This window comes from Agelaius phoeniceus, chromosome 5, assembly GCF_051311805.1.
Source record: "Agelaius phoeniceus isolate bAgePho1 chromosome 5, bAgePho1.hap1, whole genome shotgun sequence".
In the NCBI taxonomy this organism is placed as follows: domain Eukaryota; kingdom Metazoa; phylum Chordata; class Aves; order Passeriformes; family Icteridae; genus Agelaius; species Agelaius phoeniceus.
Genome location: NC_135269.1, coordinates 53,279,281 through 53,301,443, shown reverse-complemented (window position 1 = coordinate 53,301,443; position 22,163 = coordinate 53,279,281).

The window sequence follows — 22,163 nt, the reverse complement described above, 5'->3', positions numbered from 1 at the left end:
AGTCTAGGTCTATTATATTACCCCCCTATCTTTTGATTTTCAGAGATAAGGTTAAAAGAACACCCAAGAAATTACTGATCCTCACTGGAAGAGAAATTGCTAGCTTTTGTTGTTTCTGCACTAAAGGCATCAAACAAGAGCTCTGAAAACTCCTGGAACAAGCAATTTCCTCTATAGCAGATAATTTTTACTATTCATAAGATTGAATGTCAGTACTAATATAAGCCTTCTAAAATGTAAGACAAACAAAAAAAATCACGTTTCTGAACAACACTGCCTATTTGCCGATTTTCAGGAGAGAAACTTGCAGACATTTTGGTAAATCTTCCACACAGACAGGCATAAAATTTAATTTTTATTATGTACTTTCTGTCATTTTCGTTATGATTACTTTGTTTTACTGTAGAACCTACTATTTTCATTAGTGGGCATGAAACTAAGGTTATTTAAAAGAATTACAGAGAATTGAAACTCCATTTAAAAACAGTAGCCTATGTACATTTGTATATGGAAGTATCAGCAGTCTAACTTGATAGGATCTTATAATAAACTTCAAATAGTATAGCAGCTTGCATATCCTTTTCTGAAACAGAACTACTTGAAATATCAGACATGCAACATTTTTTTTGCATGTGATTTATTGCAAAGTTTGTGTTGCAGTAACAGACCTCGAATATAAGCACCCTGAAATTTTAGTCTTAGTTTTCAGCAATTTAATTTTTCCAGAATGTGACTATATAAGCTAAAATTCTCACATTTATTCCCTCAGATATGCATATTTCTCCAAAGTTAATAGGAAATACACTCAGTTTATTTTTAATGATCTGTGTATTGTAAATACCCTGTGTTTTTCATATTTACAGAAAATTGTTCAGGTTTTTTTTCCTCCTGGATAACTCAGAAATGTGTTCAATGTAATTCTTCAAACTTTTCATGAAGAAAATTACTGAGCTGACATATGAACCTGAAGTATGAAGTAAATATTCATATGAATATGAATATTTACTAAATTTAAACTGATGTGGCAAACCCCTTCAAACCCTGTGTCTCCAATATCTGTATCTAACACATTCCACGCAGTGTGTAGTTTTCTACTAATATCTTCAGATTTTGATTCTGCAGGCACTGATACCCACATATTGATGCATGACAGAGCCATAACTGTGCACAGGAGACAAATACTAAGCTTATTGCTGTGCCTGAGCAGCTTGGCTGGTAGAGTTCTTATAGGAGGTACTGCTCTTCTCTTAGCAACAAAATTACTCCACAGGTGCTTCCCCTGTCCAACAGCTTGAACTGCCCTTATTTTTGTGCTCCCCATATAGACTCTGTCCAAGCTGACCAAGAAAGGAAATACTTGTTAAGAAGGACTTTCACTCTTTAAATTCTGAGGATGCTGACAAAGATACTGATGAAAGGAAGCAAAGATTTCTTTTCCAATATAAAAAAGAGCCAGCTGTGCTGAAGGTAGAACTTGTTTCTGACTTTTTCCCCTCTCTTTTTTAATACAAAAATCACACTACTCTCTAAATGTGATATTGTACCACAAATTAAAAGACAGGTGAAAAATCAAGCGATGCATTTGCCCTGACCTGCTTCAAAAGGTTTGTTTCAAGGTTTATCTTTGCAGAAAGAGTCAGTTCAGATAAATTTAAGTTAACTTTCTTCCTCCAGGCAGCTTACCTACTCTGAGTAAGGAGCAGTGACTTACACCAGCTTTGCTAAAGTAAGAGTCTCCACATTTTGTGCTGATGCAACTAACAAGAGTCATTTGATTAGCAGATCAAAATCATAGCAGATGGATTCAACTAGCCCCTGTTGATACCACCCCAGTACGTGCATTCATATGGACTCACTGTGCACCTATTCCTCTGCAGTATATCCATGAAATGATTTCCCATCCCCTGTTGGTTTCTCACTTGTGCTATGACTTGGATTTTTTGGTTCTCATGGTAAACCAGACTAGTGCATTGAATGGCTGTTCTTCCTGCCAAACTGTATTTCAGTTACATCAGTGAACCATTGCAACAAAGATGGTAAATAAATGTCTGAGGCTGGTGAAGATGATTCTGCAAGGCTGCACTGCTGCAAGAAAAAGGTGCATGGGGTCACACTCTAAATGAGCATTAAGAACATCAAAAAGCTGCCAGTCAAATCTCATCAAGGTTATGGCACTAATGCACACATACATTATGGCTTGATGTATAAAAATGGAGCAAATCCCATTTGTGGCAGCAGCTTACAGTAAAGCATCTGAGAGCATGAGAAATAAACTGGCTGTGTATTTAGAGGCATACAAGTAAAATGTGACAGAATTTCCTCTGATTTATCCAAAGACAAACTTGTCACTCCTAGAGCAGGGCCATATTGCTTCTAGAGGCTGAATCTTGTTTGTGGCTTTTAAAAATATGGATAGCTAAAAACACTAGTTAACCCATTCACACGTTCATGGCTTCTGCTGGATCTGTGGATGCTGCATTCACTGTAGGAATTCTAAACTACTGCTAAGGTAGTTACTAAGGTACCCAGTTATCAGGGCATTCAACCAGTGATTCTGTGAAAGCTATCCAATTAATTGCATATCCAGCAATTGCAGCTATTGTCGTTAGTTTATGAATAAGCATCAAACAAAAGGAAAAATTGCTTGCAGATAAAAGTAAATGGGGGAAATATTACAGAAAACTATGCAGGAAGTACATGTGACTCCATATATTATGACTTGTGAAGGAACATTAATATTCACTTAAAATATTTCCAATGAAGAAATTTAGTCCAAAACCCTCAGTTTTTATGCATCAATATTCAGAATGACTAGAAGCAGAGGAGTGGTTTGCAGAGACAGAAAAAAGTGGTAATAGAGGATCTCACATGCCTATAAAGATTTTTGGTAAGAACAGGAGCATGTTTTCTGCAAATACATATTGGTCATGATTAGGGCTTGCAAGTAAGTTCACTAGTTTGAGGATCTCTGCTGAATTGGAAATGGTAAAAAAAGTGTAGATGATCTAGTGTCGATGTGCATTTGTTCCTGAATCATTTGCCAACTTTTCAATTAATATGTACATACTGTTAACCAAATGGCTTGGATGAAAAGATTGTATTGTATCTTGTTAATACCCTACTCAAACATTTGTTTTTAATTGCTTCATGTTTGTGAAAAACAAGTTTCTTCATTACTGTGCCACAAGATAATTGTAACTGTTTATTTTTATGCTAGAGTATCAGCTGCTGAAGAAACTTTTTTGCCTATAACAAGTTCTTACCAGGAACAGCAATTTCTCAAACACTGCCATGAACAAAATTCCCTTTCCAAAGATGCTAGGAAACAGTTAATAACAAGGGACACTAAAAGCATCACAAAATCCAAATGTTTGGAATTTAGATGAAGACTCGTGAATACTGCCTTACTAAATGCCATGCCACATTTATGACTTCAGGGCAAAATATATGAGCAACCAGACAATGTGAACATATTAATTAATGCTAATTACATCTCTGCAGTACAGATGGGTTCTATTCTCTTGACATGAGTATGTAATATGTTTGGCATAAATGTCAGTTAACATATTTATGCAGAAAAAATCTGTAGTTTGCAAATACACAATCAGCTGTCTTTTAATTGTGAAGGCATTGTGCACTACAGCCATACATGCTGACCTGCAATATGAATGGTGCAGATCTTCACCATCCTATGAGCTCTGTTACAATGGCTCCTGGGAATCCTTGGGGTTTTTGCTGTTCCTGCTATGTGACTACTAGTACAGTATGGATGCTTATGCAATATAGGCAAGGGTTGCAGAGCCTCCTCTGTGTCACTACCTCCTGGAGGGGAGGAAGCATTTTCTCCTTCAAAATCCACTCTGAAATCCACCCCTGGTGCACATACTAAGAGTAACTCAGCACTACTTCTATTGGGCCCAGTGTATATTCCTATACTGTAGGCACAGCTCTTTGTGCCAGCTGGTTGTACTGACTGGTGTGGGTAGGAGGTAGGATTCTGCCTCCATTCCTCTCCATCCCTCTGGAGTTCTGAGCATCACCATTACTATCCTCCAACAAGTATTCTGTTCATTCAGAATCAAAGAAACATAGAACCATAGAATCATACTGTGGTTTGGGTTGGAAGAGTCCTTTGAAGGTCATCTAGTCTAACACCCTGTGCTGTAAGCCAGGGGCATCTTCAGTTAGGTCAAGTCATTCAGAGCTCTGTCCAACCTGACCTTGAATGTTTCTAGGAATGGGGACTCTAACACCTCTCTGGGCAACCTGTTCCAGTGCTTCATCATATAAAATGTCGGAATAAATCCTCTTTTAATCTAAAACAATTTCCCCCTGTCCAATTGCTACAGGCCATACTTAAAAGTCTGTCTCCATCTTTTTTTTAAGCCATCTTGTAGTACTAAAAGGCTCCAATAAGATCTTCCCAGAATCTTCTCTCCAGGCAGAACAACCCCCATTCTCTTGGCCTTCCTTCACATAGGTGCTCAGCCTATGCCTCGATGCTCTTCCTGATGGTCTTCATTATAGCACAGGTGTTCCATCCTTCTGTTCAGTTTTATGGCCTCCAACAAGTCCATATCTTCCCTTGCTGGGGACCCCAGAGCTGGATGCAGCACTGCAGGTGGGGTGTCACCAGAGCAGAAGGAGAGAATCACTTCCCTCTCCCTGCTGGCCACGCTGCTTTGGATGCAGCCCAGGACACAGCTGCCTTTCTGTGCTGCAGGTGCACATGGCCAGGTTGTGTCCAGCCTCTCATCCACCAGCACCCCCAGGTTCTTCTCAGCAGGGCTGTTCTCAGTCCCTTCATCCCCAGCCTGTATTGATAATGGAGCTTTCCCTGACCCACAGGCAGGACCTTCCATTTGCCCTTGTTCAATCTTGTATGGTTCACATGGACTCATTTCTGGAGCTTGTCTCTCTGGATGGCTTCAGGAGTGTCAACTGCATCCCTCAGCTAAATGTCATCTGTTCAGTGGATCTGTCTGTTCAGTGGATCAAGGCCTGCAGAGTTTTGCAGCAGATACAGTCATTTGCATGCAGATACAGTCCAGTTAAAAAGTACCTGAAAATGAATTTAAATAAAGGCCAAGCAAAACAAAGACCATTTTTACAGTTTACTTTTATATTTTCCAAGGTTTGGGAATAAATGGCTATTTTCCATGTAACTGTGGGAACTGACCTTCATCTTTCTTCCAAGTCCTGTCATAAGACCATATTCTAATTGTCCAAGCTAGTTCATACCAAAGGGAAACACCTTGATTGTGACACAGAGGCAACTTGTCCCTCACATACCACCTTCCTCCTCAGTTCTTTGTTAGGTCACTTCAAAATTCCTGAGTATGTCTATTTGTCTAATTTGTCTAAAGCTTTTCACTAGGAAAACACCACTTTCCAGCTCAGTGAAAGAAGAAAAGGAGGCAAAACCTGATGGGATTAAGGAAGTTCCTGCCTCTGTAATGATGGGGTAAAGGCAGCACCACCCATTGCTCCAGTATTATTCTTGTCTGAAGTTTTTCAGCTTATAATATCCAGGTTTTATTTCTCTATCACATTGCAAGTATGAACTGCTAGAGCTCAAATTCTCAAATTTTGTGGCCTTAGACTGACTAATAGAAATCTTACATTATCAGAAGAAGAAACCTTTTGTTACAGGTGTTTCTTCAAGTTCTTGGTGTGGTGAGAAACAAAATCAGGATAATTACTGCTGTAACCTAATTCAGATCCATTCTGCAATGATTAATGGGATCCTTAGAAAGATGTTATTATGTCTTGAGAAAGCTGTTATTATGTCTTGCCTGTCAGTCATCCTAGAGTTCTACAAGAATTGTTACTCAACCACTGTTGGTATTCAGTTTATGGAATCCAAAAGTTGGGTTATTCTTGCATTAAATGGTAGAGAATAAGCAATCAGCAGTGGGAAACAGTGCAGGAAAGAGAAGGAAGGAAAAACTGGACTGGTCTGATGGGACAACCTTAGGAAGTTACTTTTACTTTCTGTCTCTGTCACATAATGAAACATTATCAAAGGCTTCTCTTATTTTACATGATCATCAATTTTGCATTTGTTTTCTGGATATTGGACTTGAAGCACTGCAATTTCATTTGAGAGAGTGCCCATAGCAACCTCTGAAGTTAACAAATGCCCTTAAAAATTAATGAAGTCAGTATTCTGCTGCTTACACTAAAAAATCACATCAGGAGAGTCTTGAAATGACTAGTGAAAATGAGGAAGTACCTTCGACCTTAGTGTCTCTGTGTGTTTAATAGTTGTAAAAGAAGGAGAGTAGTAATCTCTAATCTCATTTGTGAAAATAAATGTTTGGGAAGTGTTCAACTCCTATACTGATGTTATTAGGGAAGAAAAAAAACTATTAATTCAGAGCAGGAGTTGAATTGTGTACAATAAATAGGGCATAAACTACACAGCACAAGGAGGAGAAAACTGTTTATTGTACTGTTTACTGTACGGAAAATGCTGTTTTATACTGTAAAACCAATTTCTGAAATCCTTCTTATTGTCTATACATATTTTAGAGTTTTGTGATCTGTGCAGAAAACCAAAGGTACTCCTTTGTCTTAAAAATAATTTTCTGAAAATTTTCTTAGTTTCAACTACAGAGACTTGTAAGTGGAATTATAATAAGTCAGAAAAACTTAAGCAGTCACAAAGCAAAGGAGTATTTTTGTTTCTATTTGTTTCTCTTGCTATTTTAATTTTGTTATTTACTAATCCCATTTTACATAGCTCCAATAACAAATGCAGACTTCAGGGGAAGGTTTGATGACTTTTTACATCTTCTCTATTCTACAGCAGAATCAGGCAACACCAGGACTGATATTTATATTACTGTCAAAATCACATAAAATTAAACAATAACAAATTTAATTAAAAACATTTCAGGACTAACAGGGAGCAAACACAATAAAAATATTTATTGCCTTTGAGAGTCAACATGAAGCAGTGGCTAGGAATAGATGTATGCAGTTGCACTTTTCCTGGGCATGTATGAAAAGAATCAGAGGCCTGCTTGGGACAGCTCCTTAAGAATATTGTATTTCAGTGATTACAGGGTTGGCTAGTGCAGCCAAGGAAGGAAGGGGTACCATAAAACCACATGGGACATCTACAAGAATTCTAAATAAAAGCCATTAAAAAAAAAAAAGGGGTGAAAATATTAGGGTTAAATAAACCAAACTTCAGAGAAGTAAAAGAAAACAGTCAAAGACCTTGATCATAGCTGCCAGCAGCAAGGGAACAAATGATAACAACTTTAAACCTCTTCTGGCACAACAATATCACTGCCAATCGCCAAGGAAAGGCAGAAACAGCATATATAATCAAGGAGCATATAAGCATGTCAAAGGATTATGTCCATTGAGAGGTACAACTATAAAAGCAGTCCCTCTGATTCTCTAGTATGGTGATTGTATTCTTCAAGGTGGAATGGTGCAAGGTTTCAAGTTTGATGGCTCATTTCTGATACTGATGCAGTCAGCCTGGATTACTCTTGGTCTACTCGATCCCTCACAGCTATTTGCCTTCATTTGCTGCACCTAGGTTTATTCTAAGGGGGAGGATGAAGTGACACAGATCTCTGAACAATCTTATTGTAGTGTAACAGGCTAGTAGAGTGGGTGTGTCCCTACTTTTGTTTCTAGGAGTTGAGTTTGTCCCAAGCCATTTGAAGGCTTTGCCCAATTATGAAGGAAACGACATGTGCCTTTAGAAATCCTTTGTAATATAACAGCTACAGAGCTGTCACCCACCTGAGAGTTCTGCACAAAAATATAACCCTGGGTTTAATGATACTTTGTAAAAATGACAGGGCTCACTCAGGCCTTTACTCTGCAGACAGATCTGAGGGAATGGATACTTGTTCTTTTGAATAATAGTCAAGATTGTAATATATAAGGATAATATTTTTGTCTCTCAGAGCTAGTTTTTTAGAAAGCAGGGATAAATACCTTTGAAAAACTCATCTCCTCTAAAGGCTTTGCATTCAAAGCAAATAGCTGATATTGAAGATTCTAGAAAGGTATCTCAGGTTTTCTTGCATGAAAGAAGGGAGGAGATGCATTTCCTCCTTAAATGAAATATGGGGCTTGCTTCTGCTGCTGGACTTTTGTACTCTTACTTCTGCTGATAGAAATAGGAAGTAGAGTCTCCCAGTGCATCCTGTGTGCTCTGCTCTAGTGATCCATAATCCACAAAAAATTCTACCTGTTCCAGTGTGCAGATGTGGGCATACAGAACATCAGGAATACTAGCTTGCTGTGTTCTCAAGATCCATTAGGTACTTTGTTTACAAGCAAGCATTTAGTTAAGTGTGAACACAGGTTTTAGAGCTTTCTGGAAGAAGAAATCTGGTGCCTGTTCAGGACCTCCTTGCGTGCCCAGGCTCTGCCTGCACGGGCTGGCTCAGCCCCAGGCAGAGAAGAACATGACCCTGTGGAAGTACCATGTCAAGAGAGTGCAGGGCTTGCTGTGGTACAACCAGTGTCAGGGATAAAGAAACACATACAAATCTTTGTCATCTTGGCTCCTTGTTCCTTGCCTCATCCTCAACTCTAACCTTAGAGTACAAATGCTGCCAACATATCGTACTAAATCTAAAGCTAAAAGTATTTCTCCCCCAAGCACGATTAAGCAAAATATTTGGGCAACTTGACCTGAGCTTTTTACCAAAGGAATAAATATTTGCTGAGAGAATACATTGAATCAGGGGATGGTATTGATCTTAGCATAACATGCTCAATTGTTACATATCATGCTTTTAAAAAGAAATAAGTAAAAAGAAATTTGAAATTGTCCATACAAAAATGAGAACAAATTACCACTGGCTGTTTGAAAAATGAGCTAGGAGAATGACAAAATACAGGGAATAACACTTAACAGTGAGTGTAAAGCCAATGGAGAGGAATTTGACTGTGAGAAACAGTCGCTGAGCATGTAAATGAAATTATAGATGATTAGAGATGGAGTGAGAAAGAAAATAAATATACACAAAGACAGCATGAATAGCTGCATGCCAGCATGCAGTCAAAATAATATGAATTGATCACACACATTTCAGACAAGCCATTCCTCAAATGTCAGGAAAAAATAGAACTATAATGAATGTAGAACACATATAGCCCACTTACTGCACTCAAACTGTAAAGATATGCTCTAAGTGATGTCTTAAAACCCAAGGATGATGGAGATTCTACACTTCCTTAGGCAATCTTCATCAGTATTTGAAATCTTCCTGTTAAAAAATCCTCTCTGTGGTCTAGCTCAAATCTTTGCAATAGCTTTCTGCATTTTATTCTTTGTTCTTACGACCTACTAAACAATTTTTCTTCCTTCTTTGATTCTACCTAATACATATTGAAAAAAATTAAATATCTACAATACTTTACATATTTCTAATAAGTCATATTCCTTGGACTATTTTTATGCTTATAGATTTTTTTTTTCTGGATAATTTTGCTTGAAACACAATCCCAAAACCTGGCCAGTTTTCCAGCTAGTGATTATATTCCTTCAAATTTGTGTCTTTACTTCACCGTTTGACACTTTCCATTTTCTCTCTGACATTTCTGACACTTGCTCTGTTTGGCATATACTATATCCCCAATAACCTTTTCTGCAGAACTTCTGTGTAGAATATCACAAGCATTTCATAAGAATCTGTGGTCCTTTGTGCTTGTCTGAAAGGCAGTGCAACCCAGAAGCACATTCAAAGCTGAATCCAGAACGTAAAACTGCCAAGAAAAGCATAACAGTGGTCTTTCTTACCTGTCATGTCTTCTCAGTCAAAGAGCTTCCTGGACTGAAGGCCATAATATTTTAGAGCTACAAATGGACTTTGCTGCATCCATTTATCCATCAATCCTTCACTTTTGGAAGTCATTTGTCCTTTTAGTTTCCAAAGTATTCTGTGACAATGAGACCCACAACTTACTTATGTAATATATTAAGATTTTGTAATGTTGATGTTGCTCCCTGATAATTTCCTTAAGGGCTTGATAGTTTTTGAGAGCTTAGAAATAATTAATAAACACTTCTTATTCATCTTATTCAAACAATTTCCAATTTTGTAGCTCTATATTATATCCCTCTCTATCTTCTCCAAGCATGGGAAGTCTTCTTACTTTTTCTTGTCCCTGGTACAGAAGCTGCTGCTCTTCTCAGTGACTGTCCCTCTTTTATAGTATTTTTAAAAATTCTCTAACACCTCTTTTCAAGACACCTTATTAAGTATGAATTTAAAAGGAGGACCAGGAAGAGATGACAGTGATAAATGGGATTGTCTGTTTTGGTCTCCTTATACCTAGTAAATTCTAACATTCTCTTTATTGTTTTTTCCCCACCTCCAGTGGTTTCAGATCTCTATCTGAAGGATAATGGATGCCACACTTTGAGAGAGCTGTTATATATTTATAGTTATGGTATTTTCACCTCATGTGCATGTCATTACAGTTGTCACAATTTTATTTGGTTGTTTTTACTGAACAGACCTTCAGTATTTTGAGATCTCTGTGGATTTATTTCCAGTCAGTTTTATGTTTGTCTAGCATGCATAATACATCATCATCTGGAAATTTTGTTCTTTCACAATTCCCTCCTTTTCCATATGGTTATGACTATTTTACACACCAAATATTCTAACTCAGATTCTTAGGGGGATCTCCTCTCATAGTTTCTTCTCATTGTAAAATCTGATTATTTAACCTTATTATTATTATTTTTATGTCTTATTTATAACATTCTAAGTTATTTAGGCACCTTGGATAAGGATATCTATGAAAAAAATATTAAACAGATGACAGGTATTTCCTTCAGAGATCTCTAACACATGGTAAAGCATGACTCCCAAACAGAAGTTCTGCAGGTTGTCTGTCAGTACGTTGCATTTATCTATGTATCTACTTGTGTAATATTTAATTAAACAGAAAGAAAACTGATTGAAAAGATTTATGAGCCAGCAGTATCCAGTATTTCTCTTTCTACTGGAGCCAGTTTTAAGCTTGCTGTAGCATTTTTTAATTGTCCAGACACTGGCACTAAGAGGCTGATTTAAACCACAGGTTATATATATCAATACTACTCTTCCTTTCATGTTTGAATTTCTTTACAACTCTGGGTTGATAACCATCTTGTCCTTGTTACTTAGGAGGGTTAATTTAAGTAGTTTGTTCTAAAGCCTTCCTGGAATCCTGCTAGATTCCACTTCCCAGTTTCTTGAGGCCTTTTACTCATTTAGAAGGAAATTAGATGACCTGTTAATATTAGTACGCAGCAGGTATAAGTTGGCTTTTACATACCCCCTTTATCTTATAAATGCTTAATAATAGTGTCTTTCACTACTTGCTTCATTATCTGGGGGGACCAAAGGTAAACTGTCAGGCTTGTTAAATTCTTCTCTTGCCTTTTTCCTCTTTTTAAAAATATAAATAGTGAGTTTACCCTAGTCCAATGCTTATATTGTATCGTACAGAACGAGTTAACATCAATAATGAATTAACAGAATCCAACTATTCTTTTGCTGTGCAATAGCCCAGGGCTACCACAACCCTCTATGGGCTGTAGCTTATTCCTTTGCACATAACAAACTGAACTCACTAGCTGTCTGTCATGAAGTCTGTGCTACATAGTCTATGGAACAGTAAAAACTGTAAGACAAAAATGTTTACCAGACTAGTCATAAAACCAAATTCATATGATATTCAGAACCATTCCCTAATATCTACACTGCTTAATACTGTATGATTATTAACTCTGCAGTAGTTCAATGAGGGATATTATAAGCAAAGTAAATGACAGAATTAATTTACCTGAGAGGCAGCTGGCATGGTGCTTGGAAAATATCCTTTGAGTGGCCAATTAAATAGCACAAACTAAGTTAGCTTGAAGGAAATAACAGAAAAGATTGCCAAGCTGAATGCTTGAAGGAAATAACAGAAAAGATTGCCAAGCTGAATGAAAAATGGTGATTTGCTCATCAACTTTTTCTTTAACACATTAAAAAATACAATTAGTAGAAGTTGCGGGATAAGAAGTTTTAACAAGAGTCATGATTGACAAAATATCCTGTGCCAAAATATCCTCTGCCTACCTCAGTTCAGTTCAGTTTCATTAGCAAAAATTTCATTCACTCAAGTACTGTCAAAACGTGGAAGAGAAACCCAGTAGGTCAGTGTCAGGCTAGATCAGTCCTGCTCATTACAGGGACTGATTCTCTGTTTGAGGTTTGATTCCTTGGGACTATTTGTCATTGCCATCCATATTCAGCTTGTATGGAGATTGTTGAAATATATTCACACTGATATAACTGCTCTCTTTTATTGCTGTATAGTATTTATGGCAATATACTGAATAATATACTGAATACTATTTATGTGATTACTTACTAATCTTCTGATTCCTGATCTTTTAATGCATATCTTCCTTACTCATTCATGGATTTTGAGCACTGAAATAGGAGCAGCCTTGTGTCACAATCTTGTCTGTCACATTTACTGCACATTTTCTTTTACCCAGAATTGTGTTGTGCTTTATATCTCCCAATTCGTACCTTTAGTTAATTGTGTTGGGCATTGAACTTCCCATTTGTACCCTTAGTTTACTGTCATTGACTTTATTTTGATGAATGTGTCCTTTATTTTGGACTTAGAGTCCAAATTAGGCATGTTATATTCTGCCATCCGAGAAGCAAATCTCATTTGCAGCACAAATGTAAACTGCATTTAGCTTTAATGTAGTGGCAATCAACAGCCTATCCATCTCCTTTTGCTTTTCTACAGGTTTTGCTTCCCTTCCTAAGGAAGCAAAATTTACTCTGTTGCACATTCTGTCAGTGTAAATCTTGCAATAAGCTTTGGAACCTTCTTGAAAATTTCAACTGATTTTGACAGTGCTCAAGGTCTCAGAGTTACAACATTCCCACAAACTGAGCAGAGCCAGGCAGAGGTGTAGAAACCCAATCAGTCTCCCACTGAGGGCAGAGCAGCACCACAATTCATTTACATGGATTTTCTGTGCCTCAGACAATGCAGACTAGCTCATTAGCTGCCTATCATCAGTTTTCTCTAGGCCATGAAACTTTCATTTTTCTTTCAGTTCATTCTGTGATTTATCATCTGTAATCCTTCTTTATATGAAACAGTAATCTTAAACTGATTGGGATAATTGTACATTGCATTTCTACAAATACTTGCTCTTTGTACTTTTGATAGTATTATTTCTGGAATTCACCTTTTTTTTTTGTTTTCTTTTCTTTTCTTTTCTTTTCATGGCTTGTCTTCAGACATCTTGAACTCTTTGCATATGTTCCTTGATGTTGAGTAATGTTGTGCAAGTTTGCTGCTGGAATCCTAATATGCCTAAATTTGAAAGGTTCCTATTGCCCTGCAATATAGGACTTGCTTTACATACAGACACATATATAAAAGAACTTACAAAAATAGTTGCTTCTTTTTGAGTAGAAATGTTCTTATTTCTGGATTTTCTAAGCACTTTTGCTCTGATTAGACCCAGGACCTAGATGTTTATTTTTATGCTTCCTTGCTTTTAATACAAAACCTAAGAAAATGGTCAGCAAAGAGGAGACAATCTCATTGCAAGTCACAGAGCCCCAGGAAACCTGGTTTAATGAATTCTACTGCCTGTTCTTTCTTTCTTGACTTCCTTCTTCTCCTCCCCTTTTCTGCTTTGCTTCTTGCTCTCAGTCTTGCCTGCATTGCTTTTGAGCTACTGCATCTTACTGCATCCTTTCATTCTAAATCTTTCCTGGGCCTTCTTTCTCCCCTCTTCTCATGAATCTCATTCTCCCTTTCCTTGTCTAAGCCTCCTTCCAGATATATTTCTTTCACTTTTCTATTTCTTTCATTTACCTCTCTCACTCTACTGCTTCCCATCCCTCCCCATGATACATCCACACAACTGTGTGGAGACATACACCACATATGTACAAATGGTAGAAACAAAAGTCCTTGTCCACTTTTCTGTAGGACTTTCCCCTCACCTGCACATTTTGAGGTAAGTTTAGGAACATGGTCCTTTATATATTCCTCTGAAAGACTTAGAAATCCTTACACCTTCTCTTTACACCCGTCTCCTCTGTCTTCAAGAGTCTAGATCCTTTGCCACCTCCTACATAGGAAAGACACAGCTGGAAACACTTTAATTTAAACTTCACTAGATTCATAATTAGGATTAGGTTTTAAATACATTATTTGATAGAGAACATGATCACCTTGTGAATCAGCATGCCAGACCAGGTCTGCATTTGGCCTCAATTTGCTTATCCAGATGCATTATCCTCTGTTTCCTAGTGCACATCTCAAAGCCTTAGAATATATATACCTCAATTCAATGATTTCTGAAAGCATGAAGCTCATTTTGTTGCATATCTGTATGTGTTTTGTATTAATCAGATTAATCAGGGATGAGAACATGAATTAAATTAACTTTATGTTCACTCTACAGGAAGAGTGTACAGGAAAAAAATCACTGGACTGGAAGAAAACTGAATGTGGTAAGAAGATGCAAATTCATTATATAATACTGTAAGCAAGTCCTTCATTTTTCCTAATATAGTTTACTAGATTATTTCTTTTGTTAAGTAAACCACCTGTCCTGTGAGAAGCATATTTTTTTTTTTTACCCAGCCAGCCAGGTAAACAAAAAGGTGAGAATATTTACACAGAATAATGCCTTAAGGAAAGGTAAGCAAGACAAATTATTTTAAAGCAGCAAGTCATGCAGTAATTGTTAGTGATCTGTGAGGAGGAAAGAAGAATGCTTGAACTTCTTGGCTAGTTGAATTTGAGTTCACAACAGCACAAGTATCCTAGTCCCACATAAAACACCCAAACTCTATATCAATTCAGTTAGACCTTTTCCTTCCTGTCTCTTGTAGTACTGACTGCACTGATCTCATGATGCAGCATTTCTTCTTGGGGCATTACAATGGTCACTTCACCTCAGTTGTTTCCAGCTGCACAGACTCTTTCTCAAACAGAGGATTTGCTCTGTATGCTCTCTAACTCTCCTGCCAGAACCCACTGTCAGAAGGTGCAGCATGAGATGGGCAGGCTGGATTCCAGCCCCCAAGCAATCTTGCTGATGGCTGAACACCAGCTCATTCCTTCCACAGAACTGCTGTAATCACAAGCTAAATACTTTTAGGCCAGAATTTTTCTCCTGCCTCTGTGTGAAGCTGTGTCACTGTGCAACCAGGAATGAAAGCTGAAGGGTATAAAGGGAAAACAACAGAATAGGTTGAATCCATGATCAAATGATGACAAGGACCTCCAGGGGAGAGATGCAATGCAAATTGTTCCCCTTGCTAAACTTTAGAGTCATGCACCAGAAAGCACAGAAGGGAATTAGACCTCATGAGAAGTCTAATTAATTATGAGTTTAATAACTTTGTAAATAAATGAATTATGGGCAAGACAATACACATAGCAGGGTTTTTTCTATCCCAAAAGGGTATTGAAGCTTAAAGTTAATTGGGGAACAGAGCATGAAAATGCAGCTTCTTGTTAGATTGGAATACACATTGACTATGATTCAGAATTATTCTAGCCCAGGGATTTTCTGTAAGATACTGTCAAGGCTAAGGTATAAGAAGAGTGTAAACATTGCAATTATGCAAATGTAGATTTGATGCAAATATAACTGAATTGAATTTTAAGATTTCACCAAAAACATGAGGCCTGTAAGTATGCACAGTTTAAATACTGTAAGCAAATTGCATTGTATTATAAAATCATATCATGATAACCAGCTCATATAATTTCATTTGTAAATTATAATATAATATAATTTCATTTTTCATAGAAAACTTATAATGTACTTTTTTTGAGGTGACTGATACAGGAAAAGCAACATAGAACTGTCTGAGTGATCTCACCTTTACCTGAAAGTTAACATATCTATGCTCTAAAGACTAGTTTATTAATTTCCCATTAATACATCTTTGGATAAAAACAAATAAACAACATTGGGAATTGCAACCAGAAGTCAATATTGTTTTCCCCTTCCTCAAGTTAAGCTCACTGTCAGTATAATCAGGCTGTCTTTGTTAATTGTCTCTACAGTCTCCCAGCTCTTGAATTCCTGATTTACCAGTGCCTTGTGCTTAAAAGGGGTCTCTAATTTGTAGTATAGGATTTTGAAATCAAGGTATTCTACTTCCTTGGCAAGTGTTCTACCCATTTGGCCATCATGCTTAGAGACTCTAACAAAGGAGTCTTAATGTGCCCAAATCATAGAATATGCTGAGTTGGAAGGGACCCATCAGGTTGATTGAGTCTAAATCCTGTCTCTGCATAGGACACCCCAAGAATCACACCATCTGCATGAGAGTTTGGCCAAACACTTCCTGAACTGTCAGTGTTGGAGTTGTGACCAATTCCTGAGGGAGCCTGTTTCAGTGCCTGACCACCCTCTTGGTGAAAAATTTTCCTGATATCCAACCGAAATCTCCTCCAACTCAGTTTCATGCCATTCTCCCAAGTCCTGTTCACTACTTGAAAGAGTCAAGAGATCAGTGTCTGTCCCTTCACTTTCCCTTGTGAGGTTGTTGAAGACCCCAATGAGAACTCCCCTCAATCTCCTCCAGGGTGAACAGACCAAGAGATCTCAGCAGCTCCTCATCTGGATTCCCTCTCAGAACCTTCACCATCCTTGTGACCCCCCTTTAGAGGCTCTCTGATAAATCAGCATATTTTTTAAAATGTAGTGCCCAAAACTGCCCCCAGCACTCGAGATGAGGCTGCCCCAGCTCAGAGCAGAGCAGGACAATCCCCTCCCTTGCCCAGCTGGTGATGCTGTGCCTGATGCCCCCAGGACAGGGTTGGCCCTCCTGGCTGCCAGGGCACTGCTGGCTCATCCAGCTTGCATTGACCAGGACCATGGCCCCTTTCTGTGGTGCTGCTTTCCAGCCTCCTGTTCCCCAGTGCATACACACAACCAGAATTGCCCTGTCTCAGGTGCAGATTCTGGCACTTGTGCTTGTTAAACTTCATACAGTTGGTGATTATCCATCTTTCTAATTCGTTGAGGTCTCTCTGCCTTTGAAGGAGTCTGAATTTCTCTCAAGCTTCTATGTTTAATTTGTTAAAACTTTTAATAATGAATTTGTTTGATATGGAGTTTCTGAATATATAGTTTTCATGAGATGCTTTCAGCAAGGACATTACATGAAGCCACATCAAGTGAGTAAATAGACTAAGAGTGATATATTAAGGAATGCTGGAATATCTGTATTTGAAGTGAAACACTTTATGACTATGATTTGTGATACTTATTGGTTAGCACATATTACACGTGAGATCCTTCAGGGTAAATGCAACTTTACCTTCACCTCTGCAAAAATGAACTCTGTTCAGTGCAGCATCGCAGCATTAATTCACTCCAACTTACAATTATTTTCTCCTAGGAAAAATGACTATGAAGCCAGGTGCTTCATCCAAAATGCATCCCAAATACAGAAAAAATGTTAGTGGTCATAGCATATGAGGAAAAGTTTAGTAATCAAATCTTACAGCTCTTAGATGTATAAACAGATGGCAAGGCATCTCAGCAGGTGTTACTGCCAGCCCTTTGGCAAGACAAAACCTCTCAGTGGATACTAAACCTACTATCACAACTGTTTGAGACAAAACTTCAATATCCTCTACCAAAAATGTACCTCCCTTGCTAGAATACTTCATGTATTTTGAAAGCACAGTCCAGTAACTAAGAGAAATTGTCCTGAATTTTGCATTTTTCAAAGCCATATTCACAATCCAGAAACAATTAAAAAATAATTTGATCATCAAATTGTAACAGAAGACTTAGTTCAAAACTTCTCACCAGCTCCACATCATCTAAAAGACAATGAATAAATAAAGGTTCTGCTTCAAAATCTGCTGGTTATGTTGAAAACAATGGCCAGAGAATGAAAGCTAAACTCTAACCCCCTTCCCTAATGATATATTTTATGCCTAGAATTTACATAAAATGCATCAAAAATATTTTCCTCCTTACCTTTGTTATATGCAAATGCATCCTGTACATTTCACATTGTATTTGGTTTCACTGTGAATTTCCATATTCCCTGTATACAAGCTAATTATGGATTGTATGAAGAATTATGTATTGTTCTAAAAATGTTTTTCATTTTCATTGACTCTTATCTATATAAGAAAAAAAGAAAGTTATTATGAATTTCAATTACTGTTCATATTTTACAGAGGAATATTCTATTTTTCAAAGTCAGGCAACATCATATGCTTGTTCTTTTTACACACAACGAAACTCAAATTGGATCCAAGTTCCAGTTTAACCTCTTGGATGAACAACTGCAGCACTGTACTGTGAAGTGAGCTGTACTGGAATCTTTCCTATCCTGATCCAAATTTCTCTTATTCAATGGCTGGCTACTGGCTGAAAGGACTCCACCCTGCAAGCATGCTCCTGAAGGCACCTACTGCTCGGTCAGATGGAACTACCTGATCTGTGCTGGCAGCTTTTATCAGTCCCAGAGAGCCTTGCACATGTCTGGCTGACTGGTCAAAGTTTGGGTGTGGTTGTTTGCCCTTGTTACTAATTAGTTACATTGTAAACTACTAATTAGTTACCTTGTAAACTAGCAGCAATAGACAGATTAGGGTCTTCCACCCACAACGAGGTTAAAGGTCAGCTAAATTACTAAGATTTACACTTTCATGCAACAGTGACCATTTAAGGTCTTCCTTAAGTTAAGAACACAACATTCACACAAAGTTATGGCACACAAAAGCTATGAAAATGTGTTTAAGACAGAATAAGATTTCAGTTGCTGTTTGGCCATCTTCCAAAAATATGCACTTCCACCTCCCAAAAAATACAGCAAAAGAGAACTTGACCTTAGTTGGAATTTCTAAAATTGGAGAGGGGGAAGGCAGAAAGGCACATTTTGTATAACCCATGTCATGGTCTATTATGATAAAATGAGTGGCTGAAACCAGGGAGTGTCTGACATACTGGAGGTCAGGGTTGCTCTGTGAGGACACCTTGAACAAGCTGGAGAATGAACTGACAGGACAAAGCCTTGCACCGAGGGTAAAACCCCTCAAGCATTGGTATAGGCTGAGGACTGACTAATGAGACAGCAGCTCTGCAAAAAGAACCTGTGGGTCCCAGTTAAACAGTGAAATAAGGATCAATACTGCAATGTCGGGGTTGCACTAACTAACCACTATACTGAGCCACATCAACATCACAGTGGGTGAAGGGAGATGATTATTCTCTACTTGCCATTCCTGAAGCCACATCTGCAACACTGTGTCCAGTTTGGGCTCCTAAGTAGGAAAGGAATACTTAGAAAATTAAAAGCATCCAGAAAAAGGTAGTTCAAGGGGTTGGAGCATGTCACAGAGGGAGAGGCTAAAGCAACTTATCTTCATCTTGAAGAGAACATTAAGAGGACATAATCCCAATGCTTCACTGAATGGGGGGTTATTAAGAAGGAGGAACTTCTCACTTTTTTGAAGATAAATAGGAAAAGGACAAGAAAGAATGGCCATTGGCATTGTCTGGATGCCAGTTGCCCTCCAAAGCTGCTCTATCCCTTCCCTCCTCAACTGTACAGGGGAGGGAAAAATAATGAAATCTCATGAGTTGAGGCAAGGATGGGGAGAGATCTGTCAGTGTCATGGGCAAAACAGACCCAGCTTGGAGAAATCAATTGAACACAATCAAAATCAGAGTAGGATAATGAGAAGTAAAATGGATTTTAAAAACACATTTTCCCCACTTCTCCCTCCTTCCAGGGATTAACTTTATTCCCAAATCTTTACCTCCTCCCCAGCAGTGGTGCACAGGGACAGGTGGTTAATATTGTTATGGTCAGTTCCTCACATTATTTCTGCTGCTGCTTCCTTCTCAGGGAGAGGTGTCCTTCCCACAGGCTGCAGTTCTTCATGAACTGCTTTAGCGTGGGTCCTTTTTTCAACAGAGAGGAAATCCTTCAGGAACAAACTGTTCCAGCATGGGTCCTCCATAGGATCACAAGTCCTGCTGGCAAACCTGCTGTAGCATGGGCTCCCTTCTCCACAGGCCACAGGTCCTGCCAGGAACCTGACAGGGTGAGCTTCCCACAAGGTCACAGCCTCCTTTGGGCATCCACCTGCTCTGCTCTGGGCTCCTCCAGGGGCTGCAGGTGGATCTCTGCTCCCCCTGCTCCTCCCTGGGCTGCAGGGGCACGGCTGCCTCCCCATGGCCTGCACCAGGGGCTGCAGGGGAATCCCAGCTCTGGTGCCTGGAGCACCTCCTCCCTCCCCATCTTCCTGCACTGACCTTGGTGTCTGCAGGGCTGTTTTGCTCACCTATTCTCACTCTGCTCTTCTCTGGCCACAATTACTTCTGTGCAGTAACTTTTTTTCTTAAACATGTTATCACAGAGGCTTTACTATCATCATTGACTAACTCAGCCTTGACCAGTGGTGGGTCTATCTTGGAGCTGGCTGGCATTAGCTCTGCCACATGAGGGAAGCTTCCAGAAGCTTCTCAGACAAGCCACTCTTACAGGCCAGTCACTAGCAAAATCTTGCCATGCAAGCATAATATAGACCATAGGCTGCAAAAGGAGAATCTTTCATTGGATTAGAAGGAGAAAAAAAAATCCCGAGAGTGGCTAAACCCAGAAACCCAAATACGGCCAAAAGATTCCAGATTTCCATTTCCATTATTTCAATATTCGTAGTGCAGTGTCATCAGTGAAAATGTAAGATCATCTTTGAGCCTGACTCCCACGTCTCCTGGGAGGTGGGGAATGTTAATTCTCTAAGTTCAATACTTCTCAGGCAAGTACAACAGTCAGTAGGCTGTTGTGCAGAACTAGAGCTGACAGCTGTGTTCATTGCACTTTGTTACTCATGAGCTTTACAGTTTTATCCAAGTGCTCTTTACATAGGTTGAACACAGCTGGCAGAGATTATGCCTCTCTGCTGTGTTTTAGACACTGTGTGTCTAAAACACAGCAGAGCTCAGAATGTAGCTAAACTCGAGGTGAGAGCACCTCTGGACATACACAACAACCTGTGTTGGGTTGTCTGACACAAAGGTTTCAATTGAGTTCTGCTCTACCTCAGAGTTAAGATGCTATTTGGCACTCAGCTGTTTGAACTGTTCTCTGACATTTAAGGGGTTTCCAGTTTTTAACCAAAATCCAAATGCAACTGATGGAGTTTGAGTTTGGTCTCATGTTGCTTTGGAAAAAGAAGACTTATTGATTAAACCAATGCCCATATTTTAAAAGAAGACATTGTTGTGCACAAGTTAATGGCCACAGATGGTAAGGTTTCTCCATGTCTGATTTGAGAAAGTGTGAGACATCTTATTGTCACACAGACAGTAATGTGACTGGAACTTTATCTCAAACCATCAGTCCTATCTCCATTAAGTAATGCTATTACAAGCCAAAGCTTCACAGATTGTTTTTGTGTTAGTACCATCACCATTTTTTCCTGCGATGGTGTGCTTATTCCTGACATTATCTTACAGATTTTTCTTCAACGGCAGAAGTTGTTCTGTAAGTGTATGAAGACTTAATCTTACCTTTCCTTTGGCAAAAGCCAAGTATCACCTGTTCAACAACCCGAGGTGCCTACAGAAGCGCACTAAGACAGCACAGGACTAAACAGGACTCTGTAGAAACCTGTCTGGAGACCCTGGCTGCCCTGCCACTCACTGCACTGCACCGACTTCCTGCAGCCGATATTTGGGATAGACATCACACAATTCTCTTTCAAAACACGAGTTTTTCCTCCAAGTGTTCAAAACATTAACCTACGCTTTTCTTCGGTAGGTCTACTAGTGGTTTGGTTCATATTTTTTTACACTGTAAAGGCGCAGACCAGGCTGCGAGGGGGCAGAAGTGCCAGCTCCAGGGATGTTGGCTGCTCCCACGTGCGTCCCGGCACCGGTGCCCCAGGGCAGCGCTGCGCAGCACGGGCGGTCAGCGCGGGCCTTTCTCCCCACCGGGACAAAGACGGCGCGGGTTCCCGCCGCGCACTCGGCCCGAAGGGTCGGTCCCGTGGCCGGCGCTGCGCCTCAGCCCGGCCGGGGCTCCTCGCGCGCCCCGCCACAGCCCCGCGGGCCGGGCCGCCCCCGCCGCCCGGCACCTGTGCGGCCAGGCCGGGGA